Source organism: Pelobates fuscus, chromosome 3 (genome assembly GCF_036172605.1).
Source record: "Pelobates fuscus isolate aPelFus1 chromosome 3, aPelFus1.pri, whole genome shotgun sequence".
Taxonomy (NCBI): domain Eukaryota; kingdom Metazoa; phylum Chordata; class Amphibia; order Anura; family Pelobatidae; genus Pelobates; species Pelobates fuscus.
In genome coordinates this window covers 75,907,906-75,922,651 of record NC_086319.1, presented here as the reverse complement: position 1 = coordinate 75,922,651, position 14,746 = coordinate 75,907,906, and the positions used below count along the sequence as shown (strand labels likewise).

Below are 14,746 nucleotides of genomic sequence, written 5' to 3'. Positions count from 1 at the left end.
CATTCGTGGGAAGGAGCATTTAACACAGGTATTTATGGGAACAAAACTTGTGTGGACTGGCTGACAATGAAATTAGTTAAGGTAAGGCTGACTTTTGGTCCTCTTTCTTCTACACTCACTATATACACTTTTTATCTGTCCCAGACTGTATAACAGGAGCTTCTGCCTGCTGGTAAGGAGGTTAGGAGAGGAGTGGACATGTGAGTGCCAGGGGACAGTCCTTAGAAAGCGTGGAGCGAGCGCATCATTAGACGCATTTATGCCAAGCTCAGGGTGCTTTCTGTATAGTGTGCCCTTAGTTGGCCAGCCTGCATGATTGGAAGGCAGCCTGACATGCATTCATGCCAGACTGGCCTTCCAATTCTTTAGGCAGACATGCCCCCTTTTTGGGCATGTTCGCAGCTTTTGGGGCTTCTGGTTATGTGAGTTGTGTCAGTGGCACACCCTTTTACCCCGACCATTGACTTCCTGCTTCACTGGACACTGCTGTTAGTGGGAATGGATTTACTTGAAACACGAAAAAATAAATTAGAGAGAGATTAGCATAGGATACCGTATATAAGTCGAGTTTTTCAGCACATTTTTTTTTTAAATAATAAAAATGCCCTCTCCCCACCCAGTTTACACACACTACACACTACACACACACTCTGCATTATATACACACATAGTGTGTGTGTATATAATGCAGAGTGTGTGTTTGTATGAGTGTGTGTGTGTGTATATATATAATGCAGAGTGTGTGTTTGTATGAGTGTGTGTGTATATAATGCAGAGTGTGTGTTTGTATGAGTGTGTGTGTGTTTGTATGAGTGTGTGTATATAATGCAGAGTGTGTGTTTGTATATAATGCAGAGTGTGTGTTTGTATGAGTGTGTGTATATAATGCAGAGTGTGTTTGTATGAGTGTGTGTGTATATAATTCCGAGTGTGTGTTTGTATGAGTGTGTGTGTGTGTATATAATGCAGAGTATGTGTTTGTATGAGTGTGTGTGTATATAATTATAAAAATCACAGAATTTCATAGCCCCAAGTTTTAACCTCGACTTATCTACGAGGCATAGCATATTTCACAATTGTTGGTCAAAAACTGCACTCGATTTATACACGAGATCGACTTATACACGAGTATATACGGTATGTGTTTTCTCATAGGTGCATCCTATGAGTTTCCCTCCAGCACCACCTCCACCAGACACGACACTTGGGAAGTATGACTGTTTTAGTGTTTTGGGTCGATAAGATTCTTTAATTAGGCCCATCACAAAATGTCAGCACCAGGTCCACTGGGCTCTTAATCCGGCTCTGGTGCAACTGACTACTGATTCATTGTAAACATATAATCATGGAAGCTATTTTTGTCACAGTCGCAACACTTTTTTCAAACACTTTTACATTTAACCCCCAACAAGTGAATTTCTCCTCCGAACAAAATACACAGGAAACTCTTTAAACTTGAAAAGTGGTGCCACTTCCCAATACTAATTATTAGTTAGATTGGATAAGTATCAGGACTTATACTGGCAACAATAACTCAGCAGTGGATCCTAATATAGTCCTGTCCAAGCAGGGCCGGTGCAAGGATTTTTGCCGCCCCCCCCCCCCCCCATGAATGCAACTACATTCCCTTTAGATGTTTATTCACTAAACTCTGAATTACAGTGAAGAGACATATAGGGAAAGAGACACACTGAGTAGGCATTAAAGGGAAACTATAGTGCCAGGAAAAAAAACTTGTTATCCTGGCACTATAGCTTCCCCCTCTGTCAAACGCACCCCCCTTGTGGTGCAGAAGGGGTTAAAACCCCTTCTGTCACTTACCTGGGTCCAGCACCAATGTCTTTCGTGCTGGCTTGGGTCCGCCTTCGCTCCTTAATGGCCGCGCTCGCAGTGGTATTTCCAAGACACAAGGTTTTGTGTGACGCTGGACGTCTCAATGCATAGCCACTAGAGGAGTTAACGTTAACCCAGGACAGTAATTATTTAAGTTTCTTAAAACTTGCAATAATTACCTTTGCAGTGTCACACAATCTCACTAATACACACACTCTCTCATTGGCATACACACTTACACATTCTAACTAACTTACACACTCTAACACATACACATTCTCACTGACCTACACATTGTCACTTGCACACTCTCACTGACATACACAGTGTCACTTACACACTCTCACTAACACACACACACACACACACACACACACACACACACTCTCAATGACATACACAATGTCACTTACACACTCTCACTGACATATACAGTGTCACTTACACACTCTCACTAACACACACACACACACACACTCTCACTGACATACACAATGTCACTTACACACTCTCACTGACATACAGTGTCACTTACACACTCTCACTAACACACACACACTCTCTCACTGACATACACAATGTCACTTACACACTCTCACTAACACACACACACTCTCTCACTGACATACAGTGTCACCTACACACTCTCACCAACACACATTGCCAGTTACACACTCTTACTAACACAACACAGTGTCACTTGCACACTCTCACACACACACAGTGTCACTTGCACACTCTCACACACACATAGTCTCTTGCACACTCTCCCAAACAGAGTCTCTTGCACACTCTCACACACACACAGTGTCATTTGCACATACTAACACACAGTTTCTTGCACACTCTCCCTAGCACACAGTCTCGTGCACACACACACACACACACACACACACAGTGTCACTTGCACACTCTCATTAACACACACACACACACTGTCAGTCAAACACAAAATCACACCACTCTACATATAGTCACACTTTAATTACACACACAAACACAGTAATTTAACACACACATCAATTTACAAACATTCATACTATAAACAATCCCCCATGCCATACCTGGGTGCTGTGAAGAGGTCCATGGAGCAGGATCCAGGATGTGCCTTATTCGCCTTAATGGTAGCGCCGGCCCTGTGTCCAAGACGAAATAAAGAAATATCTGTGGTCTCTTGTGTAGAAGGAAATCTAGTTTTATAAAGGGACAGTCATAACAAGAACTACTGCAGAGTAATGTGGATCTGGGGCATAACCTGTCCCTGCAAGCTCATGATTGGAAACACTGCATTTTCAGAGAAAAGTCAATGTTTACATTGCTGTCCAAGTCCACCTCTAGTGTTTGTCACTCAGACAGCCACTAATCAGAATTCCTGGACAAGGTCCTGCAATCTTTGTAGGACCTACGGTCAGCGTCTCCACGCTTTGAATTAGCTCTAGCCTCCCAGTACTTACCCATGGGATATTGTATTGTCTGAGATCATCAAGGTTAATTAACTAAAAAAGAGATATAGGGTGGCAGTACGGAGACCGGTGCGGCAATGTAGTAACGGTAAGTAAATCTGACCTTTTTGATGCACATGTCAGGAGGGAAAAAAAAAAAAGAGGAATTTAATAGATTTAAAAATCAAAAACATTTCGACTGGCCCAAGAATGAGAACAGAATTGTGGGTATATAATGGATGCATTCAGCATCTCTTTTTTGATGTGCAAAATTTAGGGAGCTGTTGAGGAATCATCTTTTGAGACACAAAACAAATGCCAGCTGAAAACCAGGATTGGCTGAGCATCAAGTTTGCGCTGCTCTGTAACAGTGGAGGAACAGCCTTGGAGTAAGTGGAACTGCAGCTACCTTGACGCTCATCCAGGACATCTGGATAATCATCATGGGAACTGCAATTAAGCAACAGCAGCAGATCCACCTTAGACTGCAAAAGCGAATCACCTATTCATTCAGAACTGCAACACATATGATGCGAAGGCAGCAACATGTTGGGAGTAATGGAGGCAGTTCGCAGCGACTGGCAGACCCCAGGTAAGAATTCAAACTAATCTTAAATGGTAACAGTTCATTTCTACCCCTGGCACCAGAATGAGAGCCCTCTGTAGAGGTTATGGTGCTTGGAGTGTTCCTTTAAGAAAGAGGCAGTTATTCTAACAGGAATGTTTGGATAACCCAATATGAGCAGACCAACATTGATATACACTAAAGTAGGAATTGTCAAGAAATCAAATTGAATTTCAAATGTAAGTCCAAAATAGTAAACTTGGGATAAAAGTAGTCCACAGGTATGCTTCCAATTTGGCTAGTTTGGCCTTCAAATTTAACTGAACTTTGAATTCTCACTTTAGTAAATAACTCTATGTGAGTGCTCTCTGTATTGTGGCTGTTGCTCTGTCAGTGCTGTCTATATACTCTCTGTATATTGCCCTATAGGAGCAGCATGGATAACCGTGATATCAGTCTAAGTATGTAATCTCTGTATAGTACATGTTGCTCTATGCTAAAAGTCTGCAATCTCTGTATAGTACATGTTGCTCTATGTTTAAAGTCTGCAATCTCTGTATAGTCCATGTTGCTCTATGCCAACAGTCTGTACTCTCTGTATAGTGCATGTTGTACTCTGTATAGTCCATGTTGCTCTATGCCAACAGTCTGTACTCTCTGTATAGTCCATGTTGCTCTATGCCAACAGTCTGTACTCTCTGTATAGTGCATGTTGTACTCTGTATAGTCCATGTTGCTCTATGCCAACAGTCTGTACTCTCTGTATAGTGCATGTTGTACTCTGTATAGTCCATGTTGCTCTATGCCAACAGTCTGTACTCTCTGTATAGTCCATGTTGCTCTATGCCAACAGTCTGTACTCTCTGTATAGTGCATGTTGTACTCTGTATAGTCCATGTTGCTCTATGCCAACAGTCTGTACTCTCTGTAAAGTACGTTGTACTCTGTATAGTCCATGTTGCTCTATGCCAACAGTCTGTACTCTCTGTATAGTCCATGTTGCTCTATGCTAGGTGTGCTCTCTGTATAGTCCATGTTGCTCTATGCTAACAGTCTGTACTCTCTGTATAGTCAATGTTAATCTCTGTGTAGTACATGTTGCTCTATGCTAACAGGCTGTACTCTCTGTATAGTGCATGTTGCTCTATTCTAGGTGTGCTCTCCGTATAGTCCATTTGCTCTATGCTAACAGTATGTACTCTCTGTATATTTGATGTTGCTCTCTGTGTAGTACATGTTGCTCTATGCAGACAGGCTGTACTCTCTGTATAGTGCATGTTGCTCTACGCTAGGTGTGCACTCTGTATAGTCCATGTTGCTCTATGCTAACAGGCTGTACTCTCTGTATAGTGCATGTTACTCTCTAGGCTAACGGTCTGTACTCTCTGTATAGTGCATGTTGCTCTCTGTATAGTCCATGTTGCTCTCTGTATAGTCCATGTTGCTCTCTGTATGGTCCATGTTGCTCTGTGTATGGTCCATGTTGCTCTGTGTATGGTCCATGTTGCTCTGTGTATAGTGCATGTTGCTCTGTGTATAGTGCATGTTGCTCTGTGTATAGTGCAGGTTGCTCTCTGTATGGTCCATGTTGCTCTCTGTATGGTCCATGTTGCTCTGTGTATAGTGCATGTTGCTCTGTGTATAGTGCATGTTGCTCTCTGTATGGTCCATGTTGCTCTCTGTATGGTCCATGTTGCTCTCTGTATTGTGCATGTTGCTCTCTGTGTATAGTCCATGTGATGTTACATGTGATGACAGCTGCCTGAATAACCCAGTGATGTTATCTATTGATGGGCTGTCAGAATGGCAGCTGCAGCTCTATGCTAGTTGGAGGTGAGGTAGAGCGCTGTCTGATGGGCGTTCTGCCGTTTCTGATTGGACAGTTCGAAGCAGAGCACCTGGAGGCGGCCAATCAGACTGACGGTTGATGCTGGGGCTGGGCAGGCGGTTTGTCCGAATGAGTGAGGCCGTGGGAGCTGCTGGCAGTAAGGGCAGGACATGCTGGGGGCTGACAGACCGAGCTATCCATATCTCTATCCATATTGATCCCCGGCCAGAGATACTGACACAGGAAGCTGCCTGGTGAGTGAGAGCTGTGATTACTGTACGATTGGGGAATACACAACACATATACACAGTAACACACACTGCCTCAACACAACTCTCCCTCATTAACACAACATATACAGCAACCCACACTGCCTCCTTAACACAGCAACCCACACTGCCTCCTTAACACAGCAACCCACACTGCCTCCTTAACACAACAACACACACTGCCTCCTTAACACAACAACACACACTGCCTCTACACAACTCATATACAACAACCCACATTGCCTCCTTAACGCAACATATACACAGCAACACACACTGCCTCAACACAACTCATATACAACAACCCACATTGCCTCCTTAACACAACATATACACAGCAACACATACTGCCTCAATACAACTCATATACAACAACCCACACTGCTTCCTTAACACAACCTATACACAGCAACACACACTGCCTCCCCTAACACAACATATACACAGCAACACACTGTCTCCTAATATATACAGTATACTCATCATCCCGCACTATTTGCCCATGCATACACAATCTTTCATAAAAATAAATGATACACTGCCTCCCCCCTACACACAGCACTACAAGCAGCAGTACACACACAAATGCAGAATTTCCATTATCTTTCAACACACCAAGGATGATGTAGAGAACTTGGTAAATGCTAGTTAGGATACAGGATAAAAAGGCAGTGGGGAAAGAGAGACTGGCAGATAAATCATGGGAATGTGAGAGGAAGAAATTTGGAGAAATAAGGAAGAAAGATTGTCAGAGAGAGAAACTAAAGGCAAAAAGAATGAGGAGAGGGTGAAGGCAGATCTGGGCTCATTAGGGTGCAGCAAACCTGATTTTTTGCCTGATCTTGCAGAAGCTCTTTATAGGATAACATGGATAAAGGTGTACTGGGGGGGGAGGAAAAGTGTGTTTTTTTTTTTAACTTCTACTGGTAATGTTGAGAAACACTTTGCTATGTAGATCCAAAGCATATGGTGTCATCTTTCACAGGGACCCCCAGTACTCATAGTTTCATGCAGTGATCCATAGCCTGTATTTGATATGGATAACATACATGGCATCAGCTTGAATATCCAGTGCTTCAGTTTTAAATGACAAATTCTACTGCTGTAAAAAAATGAATTCTGCAAAACACATCAGACACTATGTATCTAGTATTATGTACAGCCTGCATAACTCTGAGGAATGCAATATGTCTATAGTGGCCAGTGTTTATGAGCAGTTCCCTGGGCTCATCTTTCAAACATTGGAGGACCCATTTATTGGTCCTGACCAAGGTTTTCACAAGGCACTTAGTTTTCTGTATAAACTAACCTACCGGTATATTCATTGTTAGTATCTATTTTAAAACCCTAATGGACAGAATACACCCACCCTTTTTTATTTTTATAAATTTCTTTCTGAATATTTGTTTTTTTGTACAAATTAACGTTTATACATGTATTACAAGGGTGAAATATGTAAGGAATGCACTGTTTATGTATGTATGTATGTATGTGTGTGTGTGTGTGTGTGTGTGTGTGTGTGTGTGTACAAAAAGGTTATGGTGGGGATAAAATTGTAATTGAAAACCCCTTCAGACACTTGCCTTAATCCGGCGCTGGTGACCTCTCCTCCCCCTCCGACGTCAGTTCCCGAGTGGAACCGCATGCACGGCCAGAGCCGCGCGCGCATTCAAACTGCCCATAGGAAAGCATTACATTTTTTTTTTGCATTGAGCGTCACAGAAGCGACACTAGTGGCTGTCAGGAAGACAGCCACTAGAGGCTGGATTAACCCCAAAATGTAAACATAGCAGTTTCTCTGAAACTGCTATGTTTACAGCTGCAAGGTTAAAACCTGGGGGACATGGCACCCAGACCACTTCATTGAGCTGAAGTGGTCTGGGTGACTATAGTGGTCCTTTAACAATGAAACAACTGTTCATGAGTGGTTCACTGGCTTTGCATCTTTTCCTACGTTGTGTTTCAAAGCTGTTGTATACAGCAAACACACTCAAAGGAATCCATGTTTAAAATGGAAAAATGGAATGAGGCAAAAATTTAATTTTGTTAAACTAATTTGCAAATGCCCACCCAGAATCCTTTGCAGTTGTAACATTTTTATTTTTTTGTGTGAAAAGCAAGTCTTATGGCTTGACTGGTGTGCAGAGTTTTTGTTTAACATTGTACTAACTATATTTATATATATACAGTATACACATTTTGGATTTGTGATTTATGTGGAAGTGCTTTTTTATTTAATTTTATCTTTCCCATCATGTGAGTTTTTTGTTTTGCTGCTGTCCGATATTTCAAAATATTATGATTTAAAATTGCAAAAATCTATAAACTTTGGTTTCACTTTAAAAGGTTACTCCAGCCACTATGACCACTTCTGCTTGTAGAACAGTTACTATGTAACTCTGTATGCTTGAAAAGCTGCCTATACAAAGATATTTGTGAATTTGTGCCTGGGTAGTGGCTCACCGGCATAATCTGTTCCAAACTGCCTAATGTGAGTTCTGTGCAAAAATTGTGCCTGTCATCTGTCTTACATGGCGATGAATATAATAATCTTCTTTCCTTGCACGCAGTGGTGTGAGTGCGCCTGCAAATAGAAGCTTGTAGGACTGTGTGCGTGCTGCTTGCATGCAAATAGTCCTTATAAATATCTACTGCAAAAGTTGTCCCCTCCCTCCCCGCCTCCCTATATGCACGATCAATCGTCCATTTTAATTTTCTTTTTTTGTCCCCTCTCTTACCTCCTTGTCAGAGCGAGTGCAATCCACACATGCACTCTGAGTCTGTAAAACTGTGAGAATGGTCCAATCAAATGCTTCTCTTTTGCCTCGTTTCCACTGAGCGGTTCGGTTCGGTACGGTTCGCTATTTTGGGTGTTTCCATTATGAAAGTGGTCCATACAAGCGAACCGTACCAATCCATTCAGGGTCCTGCTTCAGATGTAGGGCCATAGAAAATGGAACGGTTCGGTTAGGGCGAAACTACTATACAATCCATTGATTGGTGGACAGGAAGAGCATTTTTTTCTAAACCCTGCATGGCCCTGAAGGTTTGACTTGCAGTGGAAACGCTCACCAGAATGGGCTGGTCCATTCTAAACCTTCCAAACTGTACCAACCCGAACCGATCCGCTCAGTGGAAACGAGGCATATGATAAGTATTTGATTGGACCTCCAATATAGAAACAGTGATGGCGTGTAGCAACATTCTGGAAGAACGTGGCCCATCGTTGGGTTTGGGTAAGTTTTAAGTTTATTTTACAGGTTTTGTAAGAAAAAAAAATAAAATAAGTGGCAGCAAATTAGTAATTTAAAGCAAAAATAAAGTGAAAAGAAAATGTTTGCAGTAGCCCTTGCTCACTGTAGCCCCTTGGATTCTTATTCCAAGGTTCTCAACATCTTTCATGTTAGTGAATCGAGTGCCTGAAATGTCTCGTTTTACAAGTAGTCATTTTCACTAATGTCCTGTTATTTTGTTCAGTTATGGCAATGGTCACTACCCATGAGGGTGTCACCTGTTTTGATATATATGCCACTTCTTTACTTCTGATTAGTAGAAGTCGTGTGTTTTTTTTTTTTTTTTTTTTTTTTTTTTTTAACAGAATGTTCCATTTTATTGGGAGGAAATCTGATATCAAAGTTATGTTGTGTTTATACTGAGAGGAATCCTAAGGTTGTCTGCAGAGATCCATTTGTACTTGTCACTATACACAAACCTTGTCAGCAACTCCCTGGTGTTCCCAATAGTATTAAGATAACATTATACTTTCTCCAGGGACTTAACCACATGCATTAGACGAGTTCCCATGTGCAGTGCCCCATCTGCTTGGGTAATGGAGAGTGCTGGTATCCTGGTTACTCACTAGCCTCTGTACCTTATGTATAACTGTTCTATACTAAGTGTATGCCTAGAAAGAATAATTGTAGTGGTCAGCACTTTTGACATCCGCTCCTGACATCCCCATTTTCTGGTCACCAAATAGCTTATTTATCACATTATAGCAATGATGTCATGTAAGCCTTCTCTCAGGAAGAAATGACTCAGACCTGTTGTAAAATGTTTTTGTCTCAATTTGGAACACAATATATTAGTAAGAAACAATGTATCGTCTTTCCAAAAGGACATTGTTATTATTCAAACAGCATTGTCACTTTTGAGCTTTTCATAAAGTGAGAATCTTTGTAAAAAGTTCAGTTTTTCTGTGTTGGGATTTATTTTAAAAGGTTACACCAAGCAGTGATTTGAAGTGGTCGTGCTACTTGGAGTCTGCATGCGCAGCTTTTTTTATTTGAAACGCTGCACTTTGCTACCAATTACTGTAATTCCAGTTTCGGCTGCATCATTATTTAGACCAGACCGAGACTTCCCGGCTAGCTAATGATAAATCTCTGTGTATTAGGTGTCTATCGTCCGCACACATAGCATGCTGAAGACCATTGGCAGCACAACACCCGAGTTCCCCCCTTGGTTTGGAATAATTCCCCAACTAAACTTTTGCAAACATTTATTTTCATTTCATTCTAATAGGTGTTTAGTGAATACAGTCCTTGCAAGCTTATTATAATAACAATAATGTATTACTATACGCATTGATGTAGGACCAATTATTCCAAGCACTTGACTGTATTACAATAAGAAAACATACCAGCAAGTAATTGACCGGTACAAGAGGTGGAGATTTTTGTCCTAGAATTTTAAATTAACTTTGAATTAACCACTAATTAACACTGTACAGTAGTGAATAACCTGCTTGTTTATTGGGATTTATAATGCAGTGCATCATTATACACTTCAAATGACCGATTATACTTTTATACTTCCACCGAATAGGAAAGGGCCATGGGAGATTCTACAGGTTAAAGTCCTTGCTATATAATTACAGTTTGGTGATTTGTAACATAAAAGCTCTGTGTAAGAAGAAAAAATACATCATTTCAACGGACTTCCTTGATGCCTTCACGTGTATTAGTCCAGACCAACTTGTGGTTCACCATTAAACCATAACTCCATCACAGATATATTTACACATGGGAAAAACTGCAGTTTCAGTTTATTGAGGAAACCATTTTCTAACCATTTTAAATACGTTATAGCGCCTGGCTGGGTGCTGACTGCAAGCTCTACCACAGATAATGGAGGACAAGAGGAGAACAATTTCACCAAATATATTTGAAGGCCACAATTAGTGCTACATAGCATATGAGATTTTTTTTTTTTTTTTTTTGCATTTATCTACTCTTGACATATGGTGTAGTACAAATGTAGAGCTTTTGGTCTGCATGAAGTCTTGTAGAATATTCTCTTGCTTGTAGAACTTCAGGACACTTTGATTCGAATCTTTTCTTTAATTTCCACAGTTCCCCTCATTTTTAGTCCTATTGTGTATTTTTAGGCAATCCTAGCTAGGTTTGGTGCTGTTGTTGGTTTTATATAATTGGCAGTGAATGCTAAGGAAGCATGGCAAAACTAAATTTTTGTTTGAGAATCATGTCAAAATGTATGTAGATTATTTTGGCTGATGAGACATGCAGATCTAAAACCCATGCATTCTAGCTCCATCACTTGGATGTCTGTCTTTAAAAGCGGAAGTGTTGTGACCCCTTACTGGAAACAAACAGAGCTATTTACTAAAGTGAATTTCAAATTTAAGGCCAGAGTAGCTGAACTGAAAACATAGCTGACTTAGGGATTTGTTCCAGTTTGGCTATTATAACTTTAAACTGGAAAATCACTTTGAATTCTCACTTGAGTAAATAACCCTGTTAATAAAAATAACAATAAGCAAAACACTCCAACACTTACTGCAGCCTTACACTGGAAAAACCTACAACTATCTTCCAATCATTATCAGTGATGTCTTGATAAAGGCCAGAGATGGTGGAAACATATCTTGGTTTAAGGCAGGGGTGCCCAAAAAGTAGATATTCAGATGTTGTAGAAATACAACTCCCATGATTCTTTGCATACCTTTTAGAATGAAAAACCATCATTGGAGCTGTAGTTTTAAAACATCTGGGGATCTACCTTTTGGGCACCCCTGGTTTAAGGTTGCAATAGAGTGAATCACATCACATCCGTTTTATGAGTTCTCACTAGACTGGTTTTGGATGTATGACTTATTGGCTTTTTGAGGCTGAGCCAGGGGTCTGCACACAATTATAGAATATTAATATGTGGATGCTCACTAAAGTTGCTGGAACCTAGTCATCTGTGTACATTTCCTGTATAAAAAAAAAAAAAAAAGTTTTTTTTTTTTTTTTTATAAAAGTAATAATGAAGTTGTTCAAGTATGCACTCAGTAGCCAAAATTGCAATTCATTAACTTGTTAAATTTAAAAAATTATAATGAATGTTCAGAAAAATGGCACATGGTACGGGTTGCGTAATCCAAGGAAGCATCTGGTTTCTGCAAATGTCCTTGTAGAAGATCAAAAGCAGAGATTTTCTGCCAAAAAGGGACCTTGATTCGTTATGGTGGTAGGAATGCTCTGGTGCCAATCTATGTTTGCAAATGGTTTGATAACTTATCCGGGGTCTACTAAACACCAGTTACCTGTTCTGAGCTGCCCTGACAGTGTAGGGCTTAGCTCATTGGCTGAGAGTGATCAGCAGACATTTTCAGCCAGTGAGCTGGCCATGCACGGGTGGATTTAGTTCGGGAGAGCGAACTGAAGTTCTGTGCAGGAGCTTCCCAGTCACAGGAAGTGAGAAGGAAGTGACAGCACCTGATGGACCTCAGGTAAGTTGTTAGATTGTTGGCAAAGGGTTTACCTACTTATATTGGGGAAGTGTTGTGATACCCTGGGCACCATAACCTGTACAGCATGCACCGTGGTTATGATGCTTGGAGTTATCCTCTAAAGAAACCCAAGAGAGTACTTTTCTCTGTGCTTGCCCCTATAAAAACAACAGAGCACCTTGTGCATGCAGTGTCCATTAAACCCAATATTGATGACATTTGTTCAAATTGTGTTATCTGACTTTTGAAACATGTAAATCTAATTGCATGTTGACTTGTGTACTTCCAACAAAATAAGGAAAAGTTTCTCATTTTCTTTTTTCACAGTTGTATAAAGAAAGCTCTGTTTTAAAATGCCATCAAACAAAGACCCATGTAGGGGAAGAATTCCTTGGCACAGTTACACAGCAATTTATGGATGTGATGTGCAAAATGTGAAATATCCCATTCAATTGAAGTCCCACATGGAGGAATTGCATTGTACAGAGAATGTTCTTGTAAAGCCTGGCATTGTTTGATATTTCCCAGATATTTTATCATTTGCGTGTATATGATGACGATTGGTCAGTGGCTTGGCTCTATCTGTATTTAAAAAGTCAACAAAGTAGGGCTTGATACATTTTTATATAATATAGGAGTCAGACAAAATGTAATTGTAATTTTGTTTGTTATATTTTATATGCATACTCTTGTATTCAGTCAGAATAGCGGGGAATGTGATTCCTTATCTCACCCACAACTTTAAAATGTTACTCTTAAGCATCAGAACAACTACAGCCTGCTTTGATGCCAGGAGTAACCTGACACCTTTCCTTTTTTGGCTTGTCCTCTTAATAGGGTCCTGACAGGTGGCAAACATCCTGTGAGTTGGGTGACCCGCATCCAGCTTCTGCACCGCTGCATTCCATCGCCAGTTCATTGGTGGAGAGCGTCAATTGATCACTGAAATCACTAACGTGGTTATATTTGGAGCAACCATTGAATGCATTTGATTTTGGCTTCATTAATACGTTGTATCTGGCCTTGAAAAATTTGCTTGAAATCTGTGAGCCAGCTAAAAATGTTAGGAGCCAGATTTTTCAACTTAAAAAAAAAATCTTAAAAGGACACTAGTCACCAGAATCACTTCAGCTTAACCCCGTAAGAACCAAACTTCTGGAATAAAAGGGAATCATGACATGTCACATATGTCATGTGTCCTTAAGGGGTTAATGTAGTTGTTCTGAAGTCTATATACTGTCCCTGCACGCTTTTCAATGTAAACATTGACTTTTCAGACTAAAGGCATGGTTAACATTCCTGTCTGGTAACCCTCTAGTGATAGTCACTCAGAAAGCCTCTAGACGTGCTTCCTGGGTCAGTGCTGCACGGTGTGCAGCACCTACATTAATGCTCCCCATAGGTATGCATTGATTTAATGCGTCTCTATGAGAAGTTGATTGAGCAGCATGGCGTTTTGCTGCGCATGCGCAATAGTCTCCTAATGTTTTTTTCTCTGGGAAAGCAATGGATTGGCTGAGATCACGATTGTTGACCTCAGCCATGGAGATAGGGCTAGCCGCGGTGTCATCAGCAAAGGGTGAGTAAAAACACACTTTGCCCATGTGACTGGGCGGGGCAGGTCACGTAAACCTATACACTCACTGACAGACACACATACACACATGCCCTAGGTGCCACTTGAAGGGGTGGGGGGGCCCAAATCAGAGCTGGTTAGTGCTCAGGCTTTTACTGGGCCACCTTCAAACCGGAACAGCGATCAAAAGATCTCCCCGCGCGGCCCTTTAAGATTCTTTTCTCTGGGTTGCAGCTGCACTCTCTCTCTCACGGTTCCTGCACTCTGGGCGGGAGTCAGAGCACTGGCAACCAGAGTTAGTTTTGTCGTCTATCAACTTTAGTCAAAATTTAGTAAAACTGAAACAATTCAGGTGACAAAAATACGACTAATTACTTTTTTTTTAGTCAAAAGACTGACTAAAAATAAATTGAAATTTGCCGCCAAAATGAACACTGCTGGCGATGGGTTTCCCAGCCTGTGCTCTGATATGATCACAGAGTGCCGGAATAGAAGTC

The 14,746-nt window shown here is 41.0% G+C and overlaps 1 protein-coding gene across 1 annotated transcript in view; it reads left to right on the top strand.

The window, feature by feature from the left end:
* Positions 1-5,831: 5,831 nt before the first annotated feature.
* The window catches only part of GAS2L3 (growth arrest specific 2 like 3), a 231,850-nt gene continuing 222,935 nt past the window's right edge, over positions 5,832-14,746 (top strand). Inside the window, exon 1 of the mRNA XM_063447229.1 lies at positions 5,832-5,922. The gene's annotated coding sequence lies outside the window, so the exon portion shown is untranslated. The remainder of the gene's footprint in view (positions 5,923-14,746) is intronic.